This window comes from Triticum aestivum, chromosome 6A, assembly GCF_018294505.1.
Source record: "Triticum aestivum cultivar Chinese Spring chromosome 6A, IWGSC CS RefSeq v2.1, whole genome shotgun sequence".
NCBI classification, from domain to species: Eukaryota; Viridiplantae; Streptophyta; class Magnoliopsida; order Poales; family Poaceae; genus Triticum; species Triticum aestivum.
Window position 1 is genome coordinate 264,114,947 of NC_057809.1, and position 24,097 is coordinate 264,139,043.

At 48.1% G+C, this 24,097-nt stretch overlaps 2 long non-coding RNA genes across 3 annotated transcripts; one reads left to right on the forward strand and one right to left on the reverse strand.

Moving 5' to 3' along the window:
- Positions 1-1,538: 1,538 nt before the first annotated feature.
- Positions 1,539-5,614, forward strand: LOC123130596 (uncharacterized). Of its 2 annotated transcripts, XR_006463898.1 has the most exons (6): positions 1,539-2,111; positions 2,203-2,323; positions 3,632-3,687; positions 3,869-4,227; positions 4,340-4,447; positions 5,407-5,614. It is a non-coding gene; the product is annotated as an uncharacterized lncRNA (long non-coding RNA). The 2 variants fall into 2 exon arrangements; XR_006463899.1 differs by lacking the exons at positions 1,539-2,111; positions 2,203-2,323 and having other exon boundaries at positions 3,659-3,794.
- Positions 5,615-6,540: 926 nt separating this feature from the next.
- Positions 6,541-9,152, reverse strand: LOC123130597 (uncharacterized). Its single transcript, XR_006463900.1, has 4 exons — positions 8,357-9,152; positions 8,145-8,265; positions 6,825-6,880; positions 6,541-6,643 (listed from the first exon to the last, which is right to left on the reverse strand). It is a non-coding gene; the product is annotated as an uncharacterized lncRNA (long non-coding RNA).
- Positions 9,153-24,097: the final 14,945 nt, after the last annotated feature.

The window sequence follows — 24,097 nt, forward strand, 5'->3', positions numbered from 1 at the left end:
GAGGACAACGAGCTGCGCGTCTGCGTCAACATTCCAGGGCTCAATAGGGCCGCATCCCAGGACCACCGATGCCAACGCACGTTGGTCGGTGTGAGGGCCTCCCTCATAGCTACGTTCACATGCCTTTTGGCTTGCCAAATGCGGGTATTACCTTCTAGCGTTGCTTGTAGAGCATTTTGGTGGCTCAGGAGGCCAGGCACCAGGAGGTCCTGGCGGAGATGGCGACGGTTCTTCGCGAGCCCCCTTAGCACCCAGAGCCTCCCGACGTTCAGGACCCAGGCGGCTCGTGAGGAGCGACTTCTTCAGCAGGCATCTTCATCTACTCCAACATCTCTTCAGCAACGGTGTCAAGTGACATTTTCCAGTTTATTCAGTTGGGGGCGCCCCTCGGGCTGCATTATCCCCAGATCACATGGGCTTGCCCCATGCAACGTGTATCGTTCTTGCATCTTCTAGTTGTTCAGATAGGAGTGCCCCTCAGGCTGCATCCTCCCCAGGCCACGTGGGTCCATCCCTGTGTCATGTATCGTTCTTTGCATCTATTTAGAACTAGCATTATCTCCTTCCATGAGATGATTTATGTTATCACCTGTTTGCCTGCTACCCTTCGTGGCTTCCCGCGTTGCTGACCGGCCTCCTGCTCATCCCGCAACGGGGCTACACATGTTGGCACGACGCTTGTGCTTGGATCCGACCCTGCAACGCTCCGTCCACGCGGCAGGCGCGAGCAAGCTCGCCCCATCCTCGATTCATGAAGATGCCACCCGGAGGGACATCCTCGACCTCCGCCCCCATGGCTAGGCTGCAACACCTAGCGTGCTGCATCCACAACTCTAGCGGCCCCCTCGGCGGCATCTCCTCATTGAAGAACCGCGGGAATCAGATCCAAGGGCGCAGCGGCATTGCCACCCATATCACGAACTCATGCGAGGAGCCCTCAGCGTGGGTTTGCGGGCCGGCCGGTTGCACAGCCTCAGCCTGTCCACCGTGGCCGTGGCCCGCACGGCGCTGGGTGCTACCACTCTCTTGGTGTGACACCCCAAGACCGACAGTCCAGATGCCTTCCATGTTTTGCATGTCAGTCGTGTTATTTATTTATATGTTGCATTCATCACATCATCTGCATTGCATTGCATTGGCGCTCCGTTGCCGTCATTGTTTTCAACTTGCTTCCCCTGATAGTTGCCGCGACGCCCTTGCTTTCGTTGACCGTTCCGAGACCAACCTTGTTCTTCATTTTCCCTCTTGCCTAAACCGGAGTCTCTTTGCATAGTGCATCGACCCCTCGCTCGTGTCTGAAACTTCCCCGAACCCGAACATGACTATCATCACCGTTGGATCCGGATCATCCCCAAACATCCCTAAAATATCATCCTTTTATTTATTGGACTGCCTAGCCTATTTATTCTCGATCGTTTGATTTAATCAGTGGGTCCAAACTTAACCCTCCTTTTTCTATATATATATATATATATATATACCTAAATTCTTTAAAGTAAAGCTTTGCTATTTAGAGGTCTTGAGCACACACCCTTACGAGCCGTCCGATCGAGATCCCGATCGCCAGGTGTTCCGTGGTCGGGTTTTACGGAGTGAAGGGAAACGTGAACGAACAACACACAGCGGCAGTGGGCCCCAACCAAACCCACACTCCCACATCCACAAGCGCATGCCTGTTTCTTCTCCCAAATCTACTGCTCCGTTCGTCGATCCACGGCACCAGCCGCGCCGCACTCCGCGAGCGCCTGCTCGTCTCCCCAGCCGGCATCAGGGGCCAAGGTGACAGATCCACATGCTTCTCCCCCGCCCCAGATTTTTGCTCGCCGAATCCGTCGGCTCCTTGCTGTCGTTGTCTTCGCGGTCGCCGCGATGCTCGACTCCGGCGAATTCCTCCCAGCCTCCGGCAACAAGGCTGTATCCGTTTTGGCCGCCTTCGCGTCCTCCGAAGGCGAGCGCGAACCCATCTCCACGAGGAAGGCGAGCGCGCACCACCCCCACGCTCCTCATTCAGTGGCGCTGGCACCGACGCCGTTGTAGCGGGCCTCTTCCTCTCAAGCATATTGCCGCAGGCCACATCGGGGATGGCCAGGACCTCCTGCTGCTAGCTACTGGTGCACCTCCTTCTCCCTACTGCTATCTCCTGCTGCATACTACAGCTGCCCCAGCTCCGATGTCTGAACTTTTACTTGTGACCGTGTATAGGTGCTGGCTGTAGCTTGAACTGGAGGTCTGGAGCAGAAAAATTGCACCGAGGTAGCAGGTGGATGATGGTGTTGGTGCCTTTCTCTTGAATTGTTGCTGGTGATGGCTGCAATTTGAATGAGTATTTCTTTTCCTTTCTCTCCTTCCATTTCTGTAATTGTGCTTCCCCTATGTGTGATGATGTTTCTTAGCACAAGGTGTATTGGCTTGGGTTGATCTGCTGTGATAGTTAGGAGAGATGATAGTAGCAAGTATAAACTCTCTACTATGATTATATTCATAACACATGGCAAAAAAGAGACTGCATTATTAAGTAATATGTTGTTTCTTTACCATTCTAATTCTTTTCTAGCCATTATACATGTGTCATGTATGAGAACTTGATAGATATTTGCTTATATGTGTCCAAGTGATTACAGCATATAATAAAGCAGGAAAAAAAAGATTTATATTGAGCATTGTTTTTAAGGCGGTAAGGCGACCTAAGGCGAGCACCACCCGCTCTAGCGCCTAGGCGACGCCTAAGGCGGGCATATTTGTAAGGCGCTGCCCGGGCGCCTTATCGCTTAAGCGTCGCCTAAGCGTCCAATGTAGGACGCCTTAAAAACAGTGATATTGAGCTATTATACTCATTTCTTCTATTGGACTTGCTCAAACTAGCATGATTTTTTTGTTAGTAGTTTCCTTGTTCCTGCTATTGGACTTGCTTAATGGGTCGACGAGCTGTTTGTATCCACTATTTTATTTTCTTCGGAAAGCAAGCTAATGAGTTGGCTGCAGAATCTATGGAAATTGTCTACAAACCCAATATGAGTTGCTGCCTTTTAATCCCTTCTCTAAAGAAAACCTAGTTTGCCTGGATATAGTATGCAATTTGCTTAGATTAGAGCACAACTTGCCTGCAATAACTAAAGCATTTGTCCATGGGACACAACACAACTTGATGTTCCGCACAATATAGGTCCACATTTATTTGCTTGAAACTTGTATGCAAATTGCCTACAAACCAAGTTGTAGTTTCTCCTGACTTTCGCTATTTATTTTAATTCGGCTAGCAAGCTGATGAGGTTGCTGCATTGTCTATGGAAATTGCCTACAAACCCAGTACAACTTGCTACCTTTCAATCATTTTTTATATGTGGTGCATATAATGGTTAGTAGTCTCCATGTGTTTGTTATTTTTTCGTAATAATTGCCTCAAATTTTGTATGTAGTTGCCTCAAATAACACATGAACCTTGCTCTTCATTTATTTTCCTTCAAATTTCATAATAATTGGGGTAATTTTATACTTGAAGTTTAAATGTGACAACACAGTATCACTGTATGTTTTATCTCTTGTTTTGCTACATTGGGATTTTTTTAATTGGGGGTGCCGAATGGGGGTATTCTCCCCCTGTTTTTTACAGCCACATGCTTTCATTTTTCAGGCGCCTCATGTTAACGACAACACATGCCTCAGATGATTTTGTCCATGATGATCTGGGTATGTTAACAACAACAGATGCCTCAGATGAGTCATGTTTTTGTTATTTTTCGATGCGCATTGGAAGGGGATTCGCCTGTGTTTTTGGGTTTACTTGCCTGGAATTGGTATGTGAGTTGCCAGTATCGGAGAGATGATATCCATAAAGTCATCTGAATGCACTCTTTTTCTTTTTGTGTAGTAGGAACTAATGGATGAACCAAGCAAAAAGGGCATTCAAGAAGATCATCATGCAGTTAATCGTGATGCTGATCCCTCGCATGCGATTGAAGATCATCACGAGGTGTATCCGAAAAAAGTTTCAATAAACTTGTTGTGTGTTCTTTTAACTTGTTGCATGTTCTTGTTGCAGGGCGAGAGAAGCACACCCTTTATTGGGTACTAGCGTTGAGGAAAAAGGAGATTACTGCCAGTGGCAAACGTCTGTTGGACATCAACAGCAATTCGAGTGTTTCCACATATGGTGATTGAAATTCTGAGAAAGACACTATCGTGGAACAACCATCAAAAGCAAAATGTCAAAAGACCGGATCTAACGAGGTAATACACAGTTGCTTCATTTTTGATCAACACTTGCCCAAGTTCTGATTTCAAGTTGCCTAACTGTCCAGGAAATACACATGTTTCATCTATTGTTGCATTTTTCTTCTAGGTTAAGAGAACAGGGCATCGCCTGCAAGGCTTTTCAAGATAGATAAACTTCTTGTACCTGTTCAACAAGGCCAAGCTCAAGTCACTTTCAGTCAATTTCTGACACCAGGTACCATAAATCCATCTCTATATGACAACAGTTGTTGCATAGTAGTAATCCTTTCTTGCCTAACCTTATTTTTCTTCAACCATCTTTTTTTACATTCATTTCTTTCTTTCTTAATCATGACATGTAAGTTTCCTAAACATATCACCAAAGTTGCCGAAAACACCTAAAATTTTGCTTCAGAAGAATACCCATGCCAGTTTCATGTTTGATTCACAGTACTACTGAATTTGCATCAAACAAGCCCTAAAACTGTGCCTAAAATTGTTTTCTTGCAACCAGTTTTGTTACACATCATTTTCATCCTTTGCTTAAACATAACATGTAAGTTGCCTAAAACATACTCCGTCCATCCGAAAAAGCTTGTCCCTCAAATGAATGTATCTAGCGACAAGTTAGTGCTAGATACATCCATTTGAGAGACAAGTTTGGGACAAGCTTTTTCGGACGGAGGAAGTAGCACTTAGCTGGCTAAAAACATCTAGAGTTTGCTTCATAATACCCATACCAGTATTTCTTGCTTCACATTTGTCCTAATTTTGCCCAAACAAACCCTCAAACTTGCCTACCATTATTTTCCTTCAACCAGCCTTTTTTTACATTGACTCCCCACCCTTTTTGCTTAATCTTAACATGTAAGTTGCCTAACCATAACACTTAACTTGCTTTAAACAACCACTTGTGGCACAACACTCCTGGATTTGCCCCAATAGGGCTTGAAGCTTGCCTAAACATCTACACACACCTTGCTTACGATCTACAGTTGCTCAAAACAGGCCAAGCAAGTTGCTTTACCAGGAAACATACTTGTGTTTCTAGCAACTTATTAAGCAGAACAGCAAATCCATCAAAGCAATTTGGCAAAAAATCCGACATTTGCAGCAATTAACAGCACCTACGCAACTTTGTATTTCTGTTTTTTTATCCAGTACATGTTCTTACACATTTTTTTCGAACTGCAGCCTTGTGCAGATCATGGGGAAAGGGAAAGGAAGGCTTGTGTTCTTATGTATCCCAGGGGACAGGGATGAAATAGGCACACAATCATGGGGGAAAGTGAAAGCTAAATCTGACCTTTTTCTATGCTTCTTCCACCCTTAGTCAATAGGAATTGCATGGAGAAAAAAATCCTAAACCAGCCACCATTAAAGGATTGTGGAGAGTTTTCTGTATCTGGGAGTTGTCCCTTTGTGGGTTGGGAGAGAAGAAGATGGGGCTGGGTGATTTGGTGGGTAGACGCCCAGGGGGTGGAGGAGGGAAACACGTGGGGAGGGAGGATCAGGCGAGTTCTGTGGCTCGATGGTGCGAGGAATCGGGAGCGGGGGCCAGGTACTTTCCTATCCTGGACAGGGGGGACAGAAAATTACTATTTTGAGAGGGCTGCCAGGGAACGCTAGGGAGCAGCCGGCTGCTCCCTAGACGCGTCCAACATGAAACTGGCATGGGTATTCTTCTGAAACAAAATTTCAGGTGTTTTCGGCAACTTTGGTGATATGTTTCGGCAACTTACATGTCATGATTAAGAAAGAAAGAAATGAATGTAAAAAAGATGGTTGAAGAAAAATAAGGTTAGGCAAGAAAGGATTACTACTATGCAACAACTATTGTCATATAGAGATGGATTTATGGTACCTGGTGTCAGAAATTGACTGAAAGTGACTTGAGCTTGGCCTTGTTGAACAGGTATAAGAAGTTTATCTAGCTTGAAAAGCCTTGCAGGCGATGCCCTGTTCTCTTATCCTAGGAGAAAAATGCAACAATAGATGAAACATGTGTATTTCCTGGACAGTTAAGCAACTTGACATCAGAACTTGGGCAAGTGTTGATCAAAAGTGAAGCAACTGTGTATTACCTCGGTAGATCCGGTCTTTTGACATTTTGCTTTTGATGGTTGTTCCACGATAGTGTCTTTCTCAGAATTTCAATCACCATATGTGGAAACACTCGAATTGCTGTTGATGTCCAACAGACATTTGCCACTGGCAGCAATCTCCTTTCTTCCTCAATGCTGGTACCCAATAAAGGGTGTGCTTCTCTGGCCCTGCAAGAAGTTAAAAGAACACACAACAAGTTTATTGAATCTTTTTTCGGACACACCTCGTGATGATCTTCAATCGCATGCAAGGGATCAGCATCACGATTAACTGCATGATGATCTTCTTGAATGCCCTTTTTGCTTGGTTCATCCATTAGTTCCTACTACACAAAAATAAAAAGAGTGCATTCAGATGACTTTCTGGATATCATCTCTCAGATACTGGCAACTCACATACCAATTCCAGGCAAGTAAACCCAAAAAAACAGGCGAATCCCATTCCGATGCGTACCGAAAAATAACAAAAACATGACTCATCTGAGGCATCTGTTGTTGTTAACATACCCAGATCATCATGGACAAAATCATCTGAGGCATGTGTTGTCGTTGACATGAGGCGCCTGAAAAATGAAAGCATGTGGCTGTAAAAAAACAGGGGGGAGAATACCCCCATTCGGCACCCCAAATTAAAAAAATCCCAATGTAGCAAAACAAGAGATAAAACATATAGTGATACTGTGTTGTCACAATTAAACTTCAAGTATAAAATTACCCCAATTATTATGAAATGTTAAGGAAAATAAATGAAGAGCAAGGTTCATGTGTTATTTGAGGCAACTACATACAAAATTTGAGGCAATTATTATGAAAAAATAAGAAACACATGGAGACTACTAACCAGTATATGCACCACATATAAAAAATGATTGAAAGGTAGCAAGTCGTATTGGGTTTGTAGGCAATTTCCATAGATAATGCAGCAACCTCGTCTGCTTGCTAGCCGAATTAAAATAAATAGCGAAAGTCAGGAGCAACTACAACTTGGTTTGTAGGCAATTTGCATACAAGTTTCAGGCAAATAAATGTGGACCTATATTGTGCGGAACATCAAGTTATGTTGTGTCCCATGGACAAATGCTTTAGTTATTGCAGGCAAGTTGTGATCTAATCTAAGCAAATTGCATACTATATCCAGGCAAACTAGGTTTTCTTTAGAGAAGGGATTAAAAGGCAGCAACTCATACTCGGTTTGTAGACAATTTCCATAGATTCTACAGCCAACTCATTAGCTTGCTTTCCGAAGAAAATAAAATAGTGGATACAAATAGCCCGTCGACCCATTAAGCAAGTCCAATAGCAGGGACAAGGCAACTACTAACAAAAAAATCATGCTAGTTTGAGCAAGTCCAATAGAAGAAATGAGTATAATAGCTCAATATCACTGTTTTTAAGGCGTCCTGCATTGGACGCTTAGGCGACGCTTAAGCGATAAGGCGCCCGGGCAGCGCCTTACAAATATGCCCGCCTTAGGCGTCACCTAGGCGCTAGAGCAGGTGGTGCTCGCCTTGGGTCGCCTTACCGCCTTAAAAACAATGCTCAATATAAATCTTGTTTTTCCTGCTTTATTATATGTTGTAATCACTTGGACACATATAAGCAAATATCTATCAAGTTCTCATACATGACACATGTATAATGGCTAAAAAAGAATTAGAATGGTAACGAAACAACAGATTACTTAATATTGCAGTCTCTTTTTTGCCATGTGTTATGAATATATCACAGCAGATCAACCCAAGCCAACGCACCTTGTGCTAAGAAACATCATCACGCATAGGGGAAGCACAATTACGGAAATGGAAGGAGAGAAAGGAAAAAAAATACTCATTCAAATTGCAGCCATCACCAGCAACAATTCAAGAGAAAGGCACCAACACCATCATCCACCTGCTACCTCGGTGCAATTTTTCTGCTCCAGACCTCCAGTTCAAGCTACAGCCAGCACCTATACACGGTCACAAGTAAAAGTTCAGACATCGGAGCTGGGGCAGCTGTAGGATGCAGTAGGAGATAGCAGTAGGGAGAAGGAGGTGCACCAGTAGCTAGCAGCAGGAGGTCGAGGCCATCCCCGATGTGGCCTGCGGTGAGATGCTTGAGAGGAAGAGGCCCGCTACAACGACGTCGGTGCCAGCGCCACTGAATAAGGAGTGTGGGGGTGGTGGGCGCTCGCCTTCCTCGTGGAGATGGGTGCGTGCTCGCCTTCGGAGGACGCGAAGGCGGCCAACACGGACACAGCCTTGTCGCGGGAGGCTGGGAGGAAGTCGCCGGAGTAAAGCATCGCGGCGACCGCGAAGACGACGACAGCAACGAGCCGACGGATTCGGCGAGCGAAAATCAGGGGCGGGGGAGAAGCATGTGGATCTGTCACCTTGTCCCCCGACGCCGGCTGGGAGACGAGCAGGCGCTCGCGGAGTGCGGCGCGGCCGGCTCCGCGGATCGACGAACGGAGCAGTGGATTTGGGAGAAGAAACATGCATGCGCTTGTGGATGTGGGAGTGTGCGTTTGGTTGGGGCCCACTGCCGCTGTGTGTTGTTCGTTCGTGTTTCCCTTCACTCCATAAAACGCGACCACGGAACACCTGGCGATCGGGATCCCGATCGGACGGCTCGTAAGGGTGTGTGCTCAAGCTTTGCCTACCATTGTCTTCTTGCAACCAGTTTTGTTACACATCATTTTCATCCTTTGCTTAAACTTAACATGTAAGTTGCCTAAAACATACTCCGTCCATCCGAAAAAGCTTGTCCCTCAAATGAATGTATCTAGCGCCAAGTTAGTGCTAGATACATCCATTTGAGAGACAAGTTTGGGACAAGCATTTTCGGACAGAGGAAGTAGCACTTAGCTGGCTAAAAACATCTGGAGTTTGCTTCATAATACCAAAACCGGTATTTCTTGCTTCACATTTGTCCTAATTTTGCCTAAACAAACCCTCAATCTTTCCTACCATTATTTTCCTTCAACCAGCCTTTTTTTACATTGACTCCCCACCCTTTTTGCTTAATCATAACATGTAAGTTGCCGAACCATAACACTTAACTTGCTTTAAACAACTAGTTGTGGCACAACACTCCTGGATTTGCCCCAATAGGGCTTGAAGCTTGCCTAAACATCTACACACACCTTGCTTACGATCTACAGTTGCTCAAAACAGGCCAAGCAAGTTGCTTTACTAGCAAACATACTTGTGTTTCTACCAACTTATTAAGCAGAACAACAAATCCATCAAAGCAATTAGGCAAAAAATAGGGATAATTGCATTTTTACCCCTAGTTGGTTCCTACCCACGGGTTTTGCCCTTACTTTTCGAGCTTGCTCAGTTTTGCCCTTACTTTTTCCGTCGAGGTCCCTCAAATGCCCTTTGACCTTTTGACCAAAACTTTGAAAATTAATAAGTAATTCATATGAACTCAGAAAAATACAAATAAGATATCAAAATGTTCAGATAAACATTACCTTTATGTGCATATCATTTGCATTCAGGATAAAAGCACCATTTAAACTACCTGAGGTAATGAATGTTATTAACATTATTAAAAATAAAAAGGTATAAACAATATTTTTTCATGAATAAAAATTACAAGCAAATGTAGGTGATGTTTCCTGAACATCCTGATATCTTATTTCCAATTTTCTGAGTTCGTATCAATTTGTTATGAATGTTCTAATGAATTTGACAATTATTTGGAAACTTCATAACAAATTGATACGAACTCAGAAAAATGGAAATAAGATATCATGATGTTTAGGAAACATCACCTACATTTGCTTGTAATTTTTATTCATGAAAAAAATATTGTTTATACCTTTTTATTTTTAATAATGTTAATAACATTAATTACCTCAGGTAGTTTAAATGGTGCTTTTGTCCTGAATGCAAATGATATGCACATAGATGTAATGTTTATCTGAACATTTTGATATCTTATTTGTATTTTTCTGAGTTCATATGAATTACTTATGAATTTTCAAAGTTTTGGTCAAACGGTCAAAGGGCATTCGAGGGACCTTGACGGAAAAAGTAAGGGCAAAACTGAGCAAGCTCGAAAAGTAAGGGCAAAACCCGTGGGTAGGAACCAACTAGGGGCAAAAATGCAATTGTCCCCAAAAAATATGACATTTGCAGCAATTAACAGCACCTATGCAACTTTGTATTTCTGTTTTTTTATCCAGTACATGTTCTTACACATTTTTTTTTCGAACTGCAGCCTTGTGCAGATCGTGGGGAAAGGGAAAGGAAGGCTTGTGTTCTTAAGTAACCCAGGGGACAGGGATGAAAGAGGCACACAATCATGGGGGAAGTGAAAGCTAAATCTGACCTTTTTCTATGCTTCTTCTACCCTTAGTCAATAGGAATTGCATGGAGAACAAATCCTAAACCAGCCACCATTGAAGGATTGTGGAGAGTTTTCTGTATCTGGGAGTTGTCCCTTTGTGGGTTGGGAGAGAAGAAGATGGGGATGGGCGATTTGGTGGGGAGACGCCCAAGGGGTGGAGGAGGGAAACACATGGGGAGGGAGGATCAGGTGAGTTCTGTGGCTCGATGGTGCGAGGAATCGGGAGCGGGGGCCAGGTACTTTCCTATCCTGGACAGGGGGGGACGGAAAATTACTATTTTGAGAGGGCTGCCAGGGAACGCTAGGGAGCAGCCGGCTGCTCCCTAGACACGTCCTTACTATTTTGAGAGGGCTGCCAGGGAACGCTAGGGAGCAGCCGGCTGCTCCCTAGACGCGTCCATATATATACGAAGCTAGTCCAAGTCGGTGCAAACCCTAGCACCTAGCCTAACCCCTAACCCTATCCCGCAGCTGCCGCCAGCATCTCCCACCTCGGGATCCTCTCATTCCCCCCGTGCCAACCACCAGCCACACCCAGATCCAATCCATCCACGCAGCCCCGCGCCTGAGTTCGTCTCCCACCCGATGCATCTTCCTCCTTGCTTCGCTCAATCCCAAAGGAGAGGAGCTCCTTCTCTGCCCCAGTGAACCTCGATGCCGAGCACCAGCAGGAACTGCTTGCCGTGTCCCCTCCTTGTTACTTTATCTCCCTCTGGTTCCTCCCTCCACTAAGCATGCTCTCTCTCTTGCTGAATCAGGGATCGCCATGGCCGCCTTCGATCTATACTCCCCTGCGCCCGCGCCTGAAGACCGCTGGCGCCTCAAGAAACCCTAGCGCCGCCTGTACAACTTCACCGATTGTATCTCTAGCAGGTTCCGCCGACCAGATCCTCGCGCCCTGCTTCTCTTTCTCCTCACTACCCTTCCTTCCCTCGGTTCCTTCTCTCCCTCTCACCTTGCTCCCTTTGTCTCTGTTCGTCAACAGGAGACCCCATGGACGCCTGAACCACCAAGACCTTGCCCCGCGCCCCGGGTCCTACTGGGAACCAACTCCTTGTCGACAAGACCTCTGGAATTCGTCCATCCTCTCCGTTTCCTGCTTCCCCGCGATGTTCCCTCGCCTAGCCGCCAAGTCCCTCGCCACGTCGCATCTTGTCTGTAGCGAGATGGAGTTGCAGTCGCTGTAGGTCGCCTCGTTGCCAGGCCTCCTCTGCCCCGAACCCCGTCAACCGGTCGGGCCAACCAAACCCGCTCGGTCCTGCTGGCTTGCACGAACCGGTCCGGCCCCGTCCCCTGCCTAGATTCAGCAGGCCCGTTAGGCCTAGGGTGAGCGTACTCATGCTATCCATCGCCCTGGGTGATATATTCTATCTTGTGCATGCTCCTGTGCAGCCTAGTTCATCCCAGATTCGGCCCACATGTATTTTATTCCTGTCTGTGAATTTGGCAAATAATCCCGAGAGAACAGAGTTGCGAAAAAAACCTTACACTTCATGCATATAATAACTCATGAACTATGCATCATACGTAAAAACTTCATATATGTAAAATGCTTAGAATTTCATCTAGTTTCATAATATGCAACATTCATCCATGCTAAAAATGTTAAAAATGTTGTTTGTTTAAATTTTCTCTTATATCATGCTATAATGGTTTATTTCATAACTAAATAACCATAGCTCTGAATCTAATAAACTTTATATGTAAATGGGGTAGAAAAATGCATAGATTAACATGGTAGCATTACTTTGCATGTTTAACAACTCTAAAATTGTGTATAGGGTAGAACAGTACCAACTTTGAAATATGCATATGGGTTTTTTCTAGAATTGTTGTTTGTTACCCCATTTAAATGGCTTAGATAGTATAGTTTTGTTGTTCTTCACATCTTCCCCCAAGCGCAACGTTCGAGGTTACGGCCGTGGAGGAGGTTGAAGTGGAGGACGCTGGGACAACTGCGGGCCCCGCCAGGAGTGGCGCAACCAGCCTCGTGAGGACTGCTGGCAGGGCCAGCCTTGCTAGGGCGCCTAGAGAGACCAGCCTCGTGGGGACCGTCCTCAGGGCAACGCCGGTCTCCCTCTGATAGCACCACCACCAAGAAGGAACGACGACCACCACCAAGACGAGGGGGCTAGGGGCTTCCAGGAGCCTCGTGCCATCGCCTGCATCCTGGGCGGTGCTCAGGCCCCAGCCTCTCAACATATCTTCAAGCAGTTCGCCCATGAGGTGAACGCGGCCCTCCCTTGGCTCGAGGCCACGCGTCCGCTCAGGTGGTCCAAGTGCACCATCACCTTCAGCTTGTCCGACCAGTTCATGTGCACAACAACTGTCGGCGCCCTCTCGATGCTTTGCTCGCCTGTCATCAGCAACATCCTCATCACCAAGACCCTCATTGATGGCAGTGCGGGGCTCAATGTTCTTCCCATCGAGATGTTCGACCGCCTCCAAGTGCCCTATGATCAGCTGCTGCCCACCAGGCCTTTCTCAGGAGTGGCCGACGGCTCCACCACCCCGATAGGGCAGACCCGCCTCCGTTGCACCTTCATCCAGTGCGACAACTATTGCACTGTGCTCATCGACATCGACATCGCCCACATCCGCCTTCCGTACAATGCCATCCTCGGATATCAAGCCCTGGCCATGTTCATGGAGGTGACTCATCATTGTTACAATGTCCTCAAGATGCTAGGGAACCGCGACATAATCATGATCGCCTGTAAGGAGAAGAATGCGATGTCATCTCTTGAGCGTGCCTACTAGGCTGCAGTGGTCCAGGACCCAAACAACAGACGCACCATCTACCCTCCTGAGGCTGTCCCGAAGAAGAAGAAGAAGCCGCTACACCCAGAGCCTCAGAAGAGCGGTGTCTCCAGCGGCACCACCTTAGGACCTGGGCCCACGGATGGGGCACCTCCGACTCTCGCATACGAAGGCGCGCCTGACGGCCCTCTCGGGCTAGGCTCGGGGGCTCTCTTCTGGAGGGCCTTAGACATAGCCAACGTCACGAGGGAGGCGCTTGGTGCCACATGGAGGCGTGCTTCAGTGCGCATTTCCGTCACGAGGGCACCAGGCATAGGGTGCCGGGTGCTCAGGAGTTCATCACCTAGGCGACCGACGAGCTTCAAGAGGCGAGAGCCATGCGCGGCGACCACCGCCCACCACATGGCAGGGCTCCTTGTCTTGACGAGGAGAACAAGCTGCGCATCTACGTCAACATTCCAGGGCTCAATAGGGCCGCATCCCAAGAGAGCTTCTGGCCATCGCACGTTGGTCAGTGTGAGGGTCCCCCTCAAAGCTACGTTCACATGCCTTTTGGCCTACCGAATGCGGCTGGTACCATCCAGCGTCGCTTGCGGAGTGTTCTGGGGGCTCAGGAGGCCAGACACCAGGCTGTCCTGGTGGAGATGGTGACGGTTCTTCGCGAACCCCTTGAGCACCCAGAGCCTCCTAAGGTTCATGACCCAGGCGGCTCGTGAGGAGCGACTTCTTCAGCATGCATCTTCATCAACTCCAACATCTCTGCAGCAATGGTGCCAGGTGACATTTTCCAGTTTATTCAGTTGGGGGCACCCCTCGGGCTGCATTATCCCCAGATCTCATGGGCTTGGCCCTGCTACCTGTATCGTCCTGGCATATTCTAGTTGTTCAGCTAGGAGTGCACCTCGAGCTGCATCATCCCCAGGCCGCGTGGGTCCGTCCCTGTGGCATGTATCATTCTTTGCATCTATTTAGAACTAGCGATTCTCCTTCCATGAGATGATTTATGATATCACTTGCTTACCTGTTGCCCTTCGCGGCTTCCCGCATTGCTAACCGGCCTCCTGCTCATCCCCCAATGGGGCTACACATGGTGGCATGACGCTTCTGCTCGGGTTTGTCCCTGCAATGCTGACAAATCTGAGAGATCGAGCTTTGGCTCGCGGCCCGCCCCGCACACCTCACCTCACCAGATCCTCAGTGCCTTCATCTTCTTCCGGAAATATCAGCGGCAGGATAGCAAACACGATTATGAGTTACATTCTCCTCTTGGACTAACCCGCAGTAATCTCCAGAGATTAACTACAGGCAGTCCCGCCGGCGGCCCCTTTTTACGTGATTCGCTTGCGTGTTAAAGGAGGGGCTCCTGAGCATCGTGCCTCAGGAGCTCCTACTGACTCTCTAGCCCTCACCCCCTGACCTTGACCATGGCATCGCGACCTGGCATACCAGCGACGGGCGAGCCTCGCTCGAGGGTCGGTACTCGAGGATGCAGAGCATTTAGATGAGCGAGGAAAGGGGAGGACAGCGTGAGCCCTGCCTGGTAGCACCACCGCTAAAGCACAAATCGGGCGCCGCACAAGGGAATCACGTGACGCTCATCAAGATAAGTTACTTATATGAACCAGCATGAACCCGCTGCCTGGAATTTTCGACTCTCATAATCTTGCTCCGGCAATGCCGCTTCCCTTTTCGGCCTTCAGGGAGCCTGTTGCACGCCAAAGGGGACCTCTTGAGCATCACGCCTCAGGAGCTCTTACCGGACCTCAGGCCACTCACCTCCTAGCCTTGGCCACCGCATCGCGACCTGGCATACCAGCGACGGCCGAAGCCTGCCTTGGGACTGGGACTTGCTGGTGTAGAGCGCTAAGCTATCGCGAGAACGAAAAGGGGGAACAATGCCGAAGTGGGACACACTGCTGCAACCTTATAGTAAGAACAATAAACATCGAAGCAAAAGCATTACAAGTTCTTTACATACCCCCACGGGGTTAGTCTCGATACCTCGTAGGGAACAAAAGGAGAAAAACCTCAAGAAGCCTTTGCTACAGGCACCGCCGTCGACGCCATCATCAACAATGGGCCATGTGGGGCTGGTGCCAACCCCATCCAGATCATCATCGACGCCGAGCGGATGACGCTGCCGTGCTCCGGGCACGGCGGGAGCTCATCGGCATGTAGCTATCGCCGCTCGACTCCGAAGACTCGCTAGGCTCGGGAGAGTTGCTGGACTCCCATGAGTTGTCGCTGCTACTGGAGGAGTTGTCCGCAGGACCGGAGGCCGGCTCGGTGCCCGTAGCTGCGCCACGCAGGCCGCGTCATCCAGGGCAGCACTCCAAACAGTGACCCTCCTCGTCGAAGACCTTGAAGAACAACGTGGAGGCGCCATCGTACTTGAAGCGGATGGCGAGGGCCCCGTCCGCACGGCAGGCGCAAGCAACCTCGCCCCATCCTCGGGTCATGAAGATGCCACCCGGGAGGGACAGCCTCGACCTCTGCCCCTATGGCTAGGCTGCTGCAGCAACCACTCTATCGGCCCCTCGGTGGCATCTCCTCAGCTAAGAAGCTTGGGAATCGGATCCAAGTGTGCGGCGGCATTGTCGCCCATTTCACGAACTCACGCGAGGAGCCCTCAGTGTGGGTTTGAGGGCCGGCCAGCCGCACAGCCTCAGCCTGGCCACTGTTGTCGTGGACCATGCGGCGTTGGGCATTGCCGCCCTCTCCGGGGCCCTCCGCACGGGCGTATGAAGGGAGCGGGAAGCTAGACGGTGGCTGCTCGTACCAGGGCCGCGTCACCTCCTGCCCCTCCCCGGCATCGCGAGCGCGACTGAACCTTTTCTTTGGCAGAAGTGGTTCAAGATCCTCCCATACGCATCCAGGATGGATAGAAAATCACATCCGAAAGTGGAATAAAAAATCGATCAATGCACGGCAAGGGGAAAGGGTCTTTTGGACGTGCTTTATGCAAGTCAGTGAAATCAATGCATAGCCTCCATTTTCCATTTGCCTTGTGCAGTACCACTGGATTAGCTAACCAAGTTGGATGTATCACCCCTCTGACCAAACCAGCTGCTTCAAGTTTCTTGATTTCCCCGGCAAAAAACTACTTCCGCTCTAATTCTTGCTTTCTAACCTTCTGCTTAATGGGCCAAGCATGAGGACATACAACAAGGTGGTGCTCGATTACCTCCCTGGGAACACCAGGGATGTCAGATAGTTGCGAAGCAAACACATCGACATTCTCTCACAGGAAGGCAAGGAGCACACTTCCCTATTTAACATTAAGGGTGGAGCTGATGGTGAATGTACCGTCAGCGCCATCCTGCCTTGCCGGGACCCTTTTCATAGCAGCTGAAGAAACCTTGGGTCTCTTGCTAGTGGAACTCTTCGGCAGGTCATCAATAGGCACAACGCACTCTAAAGAGGACGCTTCCCGGAGTCCTTGTCGGCATCCCTACTAGCCTTCTTCCCCTTGTTTGTCTCCTTGGCAGGAGTTGGGGCTTCCATGGCCTCAGCTACCACCGCATCCTGGTACATCTTGTCCACACATATAATTGCATCTTCCTTATCTGACGGAATGGAAATGATCCCCATCGGCCCTGGTATCTTCAAGGTGTTGTAGGAATAGTGGGACGACACCATGAATTTTGCTAGAGCTGGTCGACTAAGAATTCCATTGTAAGGCAAAGGAAGTTCGACAACATCAAACACGACTCTCTCAGGCCGATAATTCAGTTCCCTGCCAAATGTCGTTGGCAGTGTAACTTTACCCTTGGGTCGGCTCCTACCAGGGTTGATCCCTTGGAACGTACCCATAGCCTTGAGCTCCTCATCAGGGATTTGCAGCTTGCCAACTACTTTAGGGGGGATTAAGTTCAGCCTAGCCCCACCGTCAACTAGCATCTTTGTTACTTTGAGGTTGTGGATTGTTGGGGAAACCAACAAGGGCAAACAGCCAACAGCAGTGGTGCAGTTAGGGTGATCCTCCTTGTCAAAGATGATAGGCATGCAGGACCATTTAAGTGGTCTTTGAGAGTCTGTAGTTGGCTCCACGGCATTGACCTCACGCACCCGCTAATTGAGCCGCCCATGAGAAGAGTGCAAAGATACACCCCCATCAATGCACATGGCTTTGGTTTCCTTTTGGAATTCTTGTTCATTGGTTTCTTCTTCTTCCTCTTCATCACTCCCGTCATCTCCTTCTTTCTTTTCACGACCTCTAGTGGGCTTTTCCTTCTATTGTGGGGCCTTGCCGCGGCGGCCTCCTCTACTACCACGGCCTTTCCCGCCAGCACCCTCTTGGCCTCTCTCCCTGTCATGCTTATATTTAGCATTTTCTTTCTTAACAAGCTGCTCAACTTGGTGGCACTCTTAGAGATCATGGCCCTTGGTGTGATGGATTTTGCAGTATGGCCCATTAGATTGCCCGGCTTTCTCTGCTGTCACGGCCTCCCAGCAATCAGGGCACGTGGTAGCCCTTGTCGAGATTCTTGGTTTTAGCCTTCTTGTCGGCACTAAGTTCACGAGAGCTCTCAATTGCCAACACTGCTTTTTCCATGCGCTTCCTATTGCGCCTCCGGTTTCTCCTCCTTAGGTTGGCGGCACCGTCATCATCATCTGAATCAATCTCGATGCCAACCTCCTCTCCAGGGAGTTGCATTCCTTCTTCTGCCCGAGCACACTTATCCACCAAGGTGTATAACTCGTTGACGGTCTTGGGCAGTCGGGCATTCATTTTGGCTCGCATTTTGCTGTTGCGCACATTCGAATGGTACGCGACAATCACATCTGTGGGGTGTATCTCTGGAATGTTATGGTGTACTTGACTGAACCTTTGTATATACTTACGCAGATCCTCTCCTTCCTTCTGCGGGAGGACTTGCAAGTCAATGGGCTGTCCAGGCTCTTGGTGGCCACCTGTGAAGGCACTAACAAACTCATTGCACAAGTCGGCCCATGATGAAATAGAGTTTTTCGGCAGGTGCATCAGCCATGATCTCACATTTGGCTTGAGCGCCAAAGGGAAATAGTTGGCGACCACCTTCTCATCTCTACCCCGGCGGCTTGAACGACAATCGTGTAGATGCCCAAAAATTCTGCTGGGTTCAATTTTCCATTGTATTTCTTCGGCAGTTCAGGCTTGAAGGCTTGGGCAGAAGGCCAGCGGACCTACCGCTGCTCGTGAGTGAAGGAAGGGCATGCAACATCTCTGGCATTGCGTCTGTTGGATTAACATTGTGCCTCCCGGTGTCGCTCTATGGTGACGCGCGCGTCTTCCTTCTGCCGATCTTCTAGAACCCACCGCTAATCTCGACGGGTTTGCGGGTCAGACGAAGCCATCAACGTCTCATCGGGCTCGTTGACTCATTGATCTCGATAAGGCTGCCACTGGGCCTACGGTTTCGCCATCATCATGATGGCTCTGCATGCTGTGATTTACCAGCTTTGGCAAAGCCAATCAAGCTCTGGCTGGTGGCCCACCACTCATCCATCTTGTTAGCTGTTGATGGAAAATTCAATAGGAGTTGGGCCCGCATAATTGCTTTCGCGACTATGCTTGGCATGGCTAACGAGGTAGACCACGATGTTGCTTGACTTCTGGTGGAACCATCTTGAGCATTGCCATGTTCTTTGCACCATGAACCAATCGCCATGGTGGTCTGGCGATGAGTGATGTCTACTACTCAACTTGTTCTTGTAGACTTGTTTTGGGCCTCCAAGCGCAGAGTTTTGTAGAACTGTAGCAATTTTCCCTCAAGTGGATGACCTAAGGTTTATCAATCCATGGGAGGTGTAGGATGAAGATGGTCTCTCTCAAACAACCCTGCAACCAAATAATAACAAGTCTCTTGTGTCCCCAACACACCAAATACAATGGGAATTTGTATAGGTGCACTAGTTCGGTGAAGAGATGGTGATAAAAGCGTAGTATTGATAGTAGATATTGATTTTTGTGATAGGAACAATAAAAAACATGAAGGTAGCAAGTAACAAAAGTGAGCACAAACGGTATTGCAATGCTTGAAAATGAGGCCTAGGGTTAATACTTTCACTAGTGCAATCTCTCAACAATTCTAATATAATTGGATCACATAACAATCCCTCAACATGCGATGAAGAATCACTCCAAAGTTCCTATCTAGCGGAGAACATAAGAATAAATTGTTTGTAGCTATTCTTTCCGATCGATCTATCCAAGGTTCCGTACTAAAATAACACCAAGTTATTCTTTTCGATCGATCTATAAAGAGGTCATACTAAAATAACACCAAAGCAAATTCAGATTCATAATACTCAATTGAACACAAAGAACCCCAAAGAGTGCCCCAAGATTCCTACCAGAGAAACAAAAGACGAGAATGTGCATCAACCCCTATGCATAGATTACCCCAATGTCACCTCGGGAATCTGCGAGTTGAGTGCCAAAACACATATCAAGTGAATCAATATGGTACCCCCATTGTCACGACGGTTATTCATATGCAAGGCATATGTCAAGTGTTGTCAAATCTATAAAAGTATTCAATCCGGTAAAACAAAATCTCAAAGGGAAAACTCAATTCATCACAAGATGGAGAGGGGAAGACACCATATGATCCGACTATTTTAACAAAGCCCGTGATACATCAAGATCGTGCCATCTCAAGAACACGAGAGAGAGAGAGAGAGAGATTAAACACATAGCTACTGGTACAAACCCTCAGCCCCGAGGGTGGACTACTCCCTCCTCATCATGGTGGCCGCTAGGATGATAAAGATGGCCACCGGTGATGATTTCCCCCTTTGGCGGAGTGCCGGAATGGGGTCTAGATTGCTTGTCGGTGGCTACAGAGGCCTGCAGTAGAAGAACTTCTGATCTAGGGTTACCCAGAGGGTTTTTGGAATATTTGGTGATTTATAGGGCAGAGAGGGGGTGCGGGAGGCCACCGAGGTGGGCAAAACCCACCTGGGCGCACCTGGGACCCCAGGCACGCCCTGGTGTGCCCCCTCGGGGCACCCCTAGGTGCTGCTCTGGCCCACTGGATGTCTTCTGGTCCATAAAAAATCCACAAAAAGTTTCATGGTGTTTGGACTCCGTTTGATATTGATTTCTTGTGACGTAAAAAACAAGCAAAAAACAGCAACTGACACTGGGCACCGGGTCAATAGGTTAGTCCCAAAAATAATATAAAGTTGCAATAAAATGATTGTAAAACATCCAAGAATGATAATAAAATAGCATGAATACTTCATAAATTATAGATACATTGGAGACTTATCAATGAGTAGGCCATGCTTGGGGGTCGACGGCTCCGTTCGGTGCTCCGCCCTACCCGTCTTGCTCTCGGCAAGGTGTGCGCCCCGTAGTCGCGCCTGTGGTGAGCACAACTGGAGGATCGCGGCTTGCGCCAGAGCGGGTGTCACTTTTGCAACCGTGTCCTCTTGTGCGGCGGGGAGGTAGAGACTGGCGTTCCCTCCACCCACGATTCAGGGCCAAGCTCACCAGGACGCTGCTCATGCTGCCCACCCCCAGCGTTTCCTGCTCCAGCTTCGACCATGGTGGATACAACAACGGCGCCGCATGCGCCGGTGGTGTCGCCGGTGGCATGTGCCTCACCCAACGCCGCCGCTGCACCTACGGTGTCCGCAGCTTCGTGTGAGGGGACCTTCGAAATGGAGGGGTGTGTGGTCGCATTGGGTTTCTTCTTGGGTGCCGTGGCAGGAGAAGATGAGGACGAAGAAGACGATGATGAAGATCGATGCGCTGTTCACAACTTTGGGTTCATGCAGGCGAATCCCCCTACATGGTGTGCCAAAGATGTCGTCGGGGAACACGATCACCTATGGGGCCACGGGCCCCTTTGTGGTTTGGCCGGGGGAGATCACGTTGCACAAATAGCAGAGGCCATGAAACTACACGATGACGAGACTCTGGTCATTTTTACCTAGGTTTAGGCCGCTGATAAGCGTAACACCCCCACTCCTGCTTTTGTGGATTGGATTGAGGAACATGATGTCACACAATGCTCATGCCCCGTAAGGTGGCCTTGGGGGAGCTGCTATGCGAGTACAAGTGTGAGAGGGTACGAATCCTTCTCTAGGTTGCCTTGGACCTCCTTTTATAGCCAAAGGGGTAACCACAGTGGCGAAATAGACATTATCATGTGATTAGATAGCCAATAGTGCTATCATACCTAACTCTGGCACTATCATTGGCAAGCTTGTCTCGCTGCTTAGCCAGCTTTTTCTTATCACCTTGACACGCTCTTAGACGGGTATCAAATGGGTGTGATCTGTCTTCCAGTAGACCGCCACGTGCTTAGTGAAAGCCACTTAGCTATCCAGGGGCTTGACACCACACCGATAAGTGACTGGCGCAGTGATGCGGTGAAGCGCTGGTAACTGGCATGTGCTTGCCGGGGGTAGGACTTACCGGGTCTTCTTTGAGGGGTGCGTTCTTCGGTCTCCGGTTGTCTCGGAGGTGTGGCTGGCGTGATTTGGTTTCACTCATGGTTGTTGTATCGACCTTGCCGGCCTTGCCCAGCCAGCAAATGACACTTCTCTTGAAATATGTGACTTGTATATTTGGCTTGGTCTTCTGGATATGCTCCTTGATCTCACGAAGAGCAATTTCTCTCGCTCGGCCTTGTGTTATATGTTGGTGCTGCATGCATGATCGTCATCATGCCTGTCTATGAGTTTGGTTAACAAATGCGGACGTTTGTTGCACCGACACGCCCGCCCAAAGATGTCAGTGTGGACGACCATCTATGGGGCCATCTTGCCCCTTTTGGTTCGGCTAGGGAAATGCACAAAATGCAAAGAGCAAGAACAACAGAGGGCGCATGGATCTTTACCCAGGTTAGGGCCACTTTTGAGGTGTAAAACCCTACTCCTGCTTTGGTGTATTGGAAGTGTAGGTGCACAAGTACAAGGAGTGCTTTCCCCCGGCAAGGCACGAGGAGAAGGCAGCTACACGTGTGCATGGGGTTGAATTGGGTTCGAAACCTTGTAAAGGTTGCCATGGCCCTTATTTTATAGATCAAGGACTTATCATAGTGGAAAACATTCATTACATGTTGATTAGACTTCAAACAATGCTATCATACCTAACTATGTCGGACAAGGACAAAAGCATTAAATGCTCTGTTAGGTGTCATGTGGGGGAGGAGCCCTGGCAAGGTTGCTACACCGCTTGCCCAGCTGCCTCCTATTATCTTGATACTCCAATAGGATGGGTGTCATTAAGGTAATCTTCCTTCGAGCAGGCTTCCACATGCCCAACAGATCCCACCAAACCACCTGTGCGCTCGACACCTCGTTGATTAGTGACTAGCTGCTCGATGGGGTGGAGCCCTGGCAGCCGGCAAGAGCTTGCCGGGCCTTCTCCCATGCCTTCTCAGCTTCACCGGGAAGGGTTGCCTTTAGTATTAGTCTTGATGATCCGCCTTGCTCTTCTCCCGAGTTGGGATCTACCATTGGAGTCTTGAATCTTGGTCTTCTTGATGCACTCTTTGATCTCACAAACAGCAGCTCTTGATTGCTTGTATCTGTGTTGGTATTTCCCCAAAGAGGAGAGGATAATACAATACAACAATGTTAAATATTTCCCTCAGCTATGAAACCAAGGTTATCAATCTAGTAGGAGAAGCAATCAACACTATGTAAGCGGTACCTACACACAAAGAATAAATACTTGCAACCCAACGTGTAAGATGGGTTGTCAATCCCTCCTCGGTATTGAGATTAATAAAATTGTATGAGATTGGAGACATAGATCTAGCAAAAAAAATGTAGCAACGTATTTTTGGTTTTTTGGAATAATAGATCTGAAAATAATATGATAGAAGACAGACTCGGGGACCGTAGATTTCACTAGTGGCTTCTCTCGAGAAAATAACGTATGGTGGGTAAACAAATTGCTGTTGGGCAATTGGTATAAGAGCAAATAATTATGATGATATCCAAGGCAATGATCATGTATATAGGCATCACGTCCAATATTAGTAGACCGACTCCTGCCTGCATCTACTACTATTACTCCACACATCGACCGCTATCCAACATGCATCTAGTGTATTAAGTTCATGGAGAAACGGATTAATGCAATAAGAACAATGACATGATGTAGATAAGATCTATTCGTGTAGGAATAAACCCCATCTTTTTATCCTTAATAGCAACGATATGTGCGTACCTCGCTACCCCTTTTGTCGAGGAAACTGCAAGATCGAACCCGTCACAAAGTAGCTCTTCCCATTGCAAGAAAAATCAATCTAGTTGGCCAAACCAAACCAAAGTTTTGGAGAAGAAATACGAGGATATAATAATCATGCATATAAGTGATCAAAGAACAATAAAATAATATTCATCGATAGAACTGATCATAAACTCGCAATTCGTTGGTTCCCAACCAACACACCACAAAAAGTCATTACATCAAATAGATCTCGAAGAACATCGAGAAGAACATTGTATTGAGAATCAAAAAGAGAGAAGAAGCCATCTAGCTACTGCCTACAGACCCATAGGTCTGTGGTAAACTACTCACGCATAATAAGAGGAGCACCAATGATGATGGTGAACCCCTCCGTGATCGTGTTCCTCTCTGGCAAGGTGCCGGAATAGGGTTCCAGATTGGATCTCATTGTTGTGGAACTTGCAGTGGCTGCAATTGTGTTTCCTTGACTCCCCTAGGGTTTCTA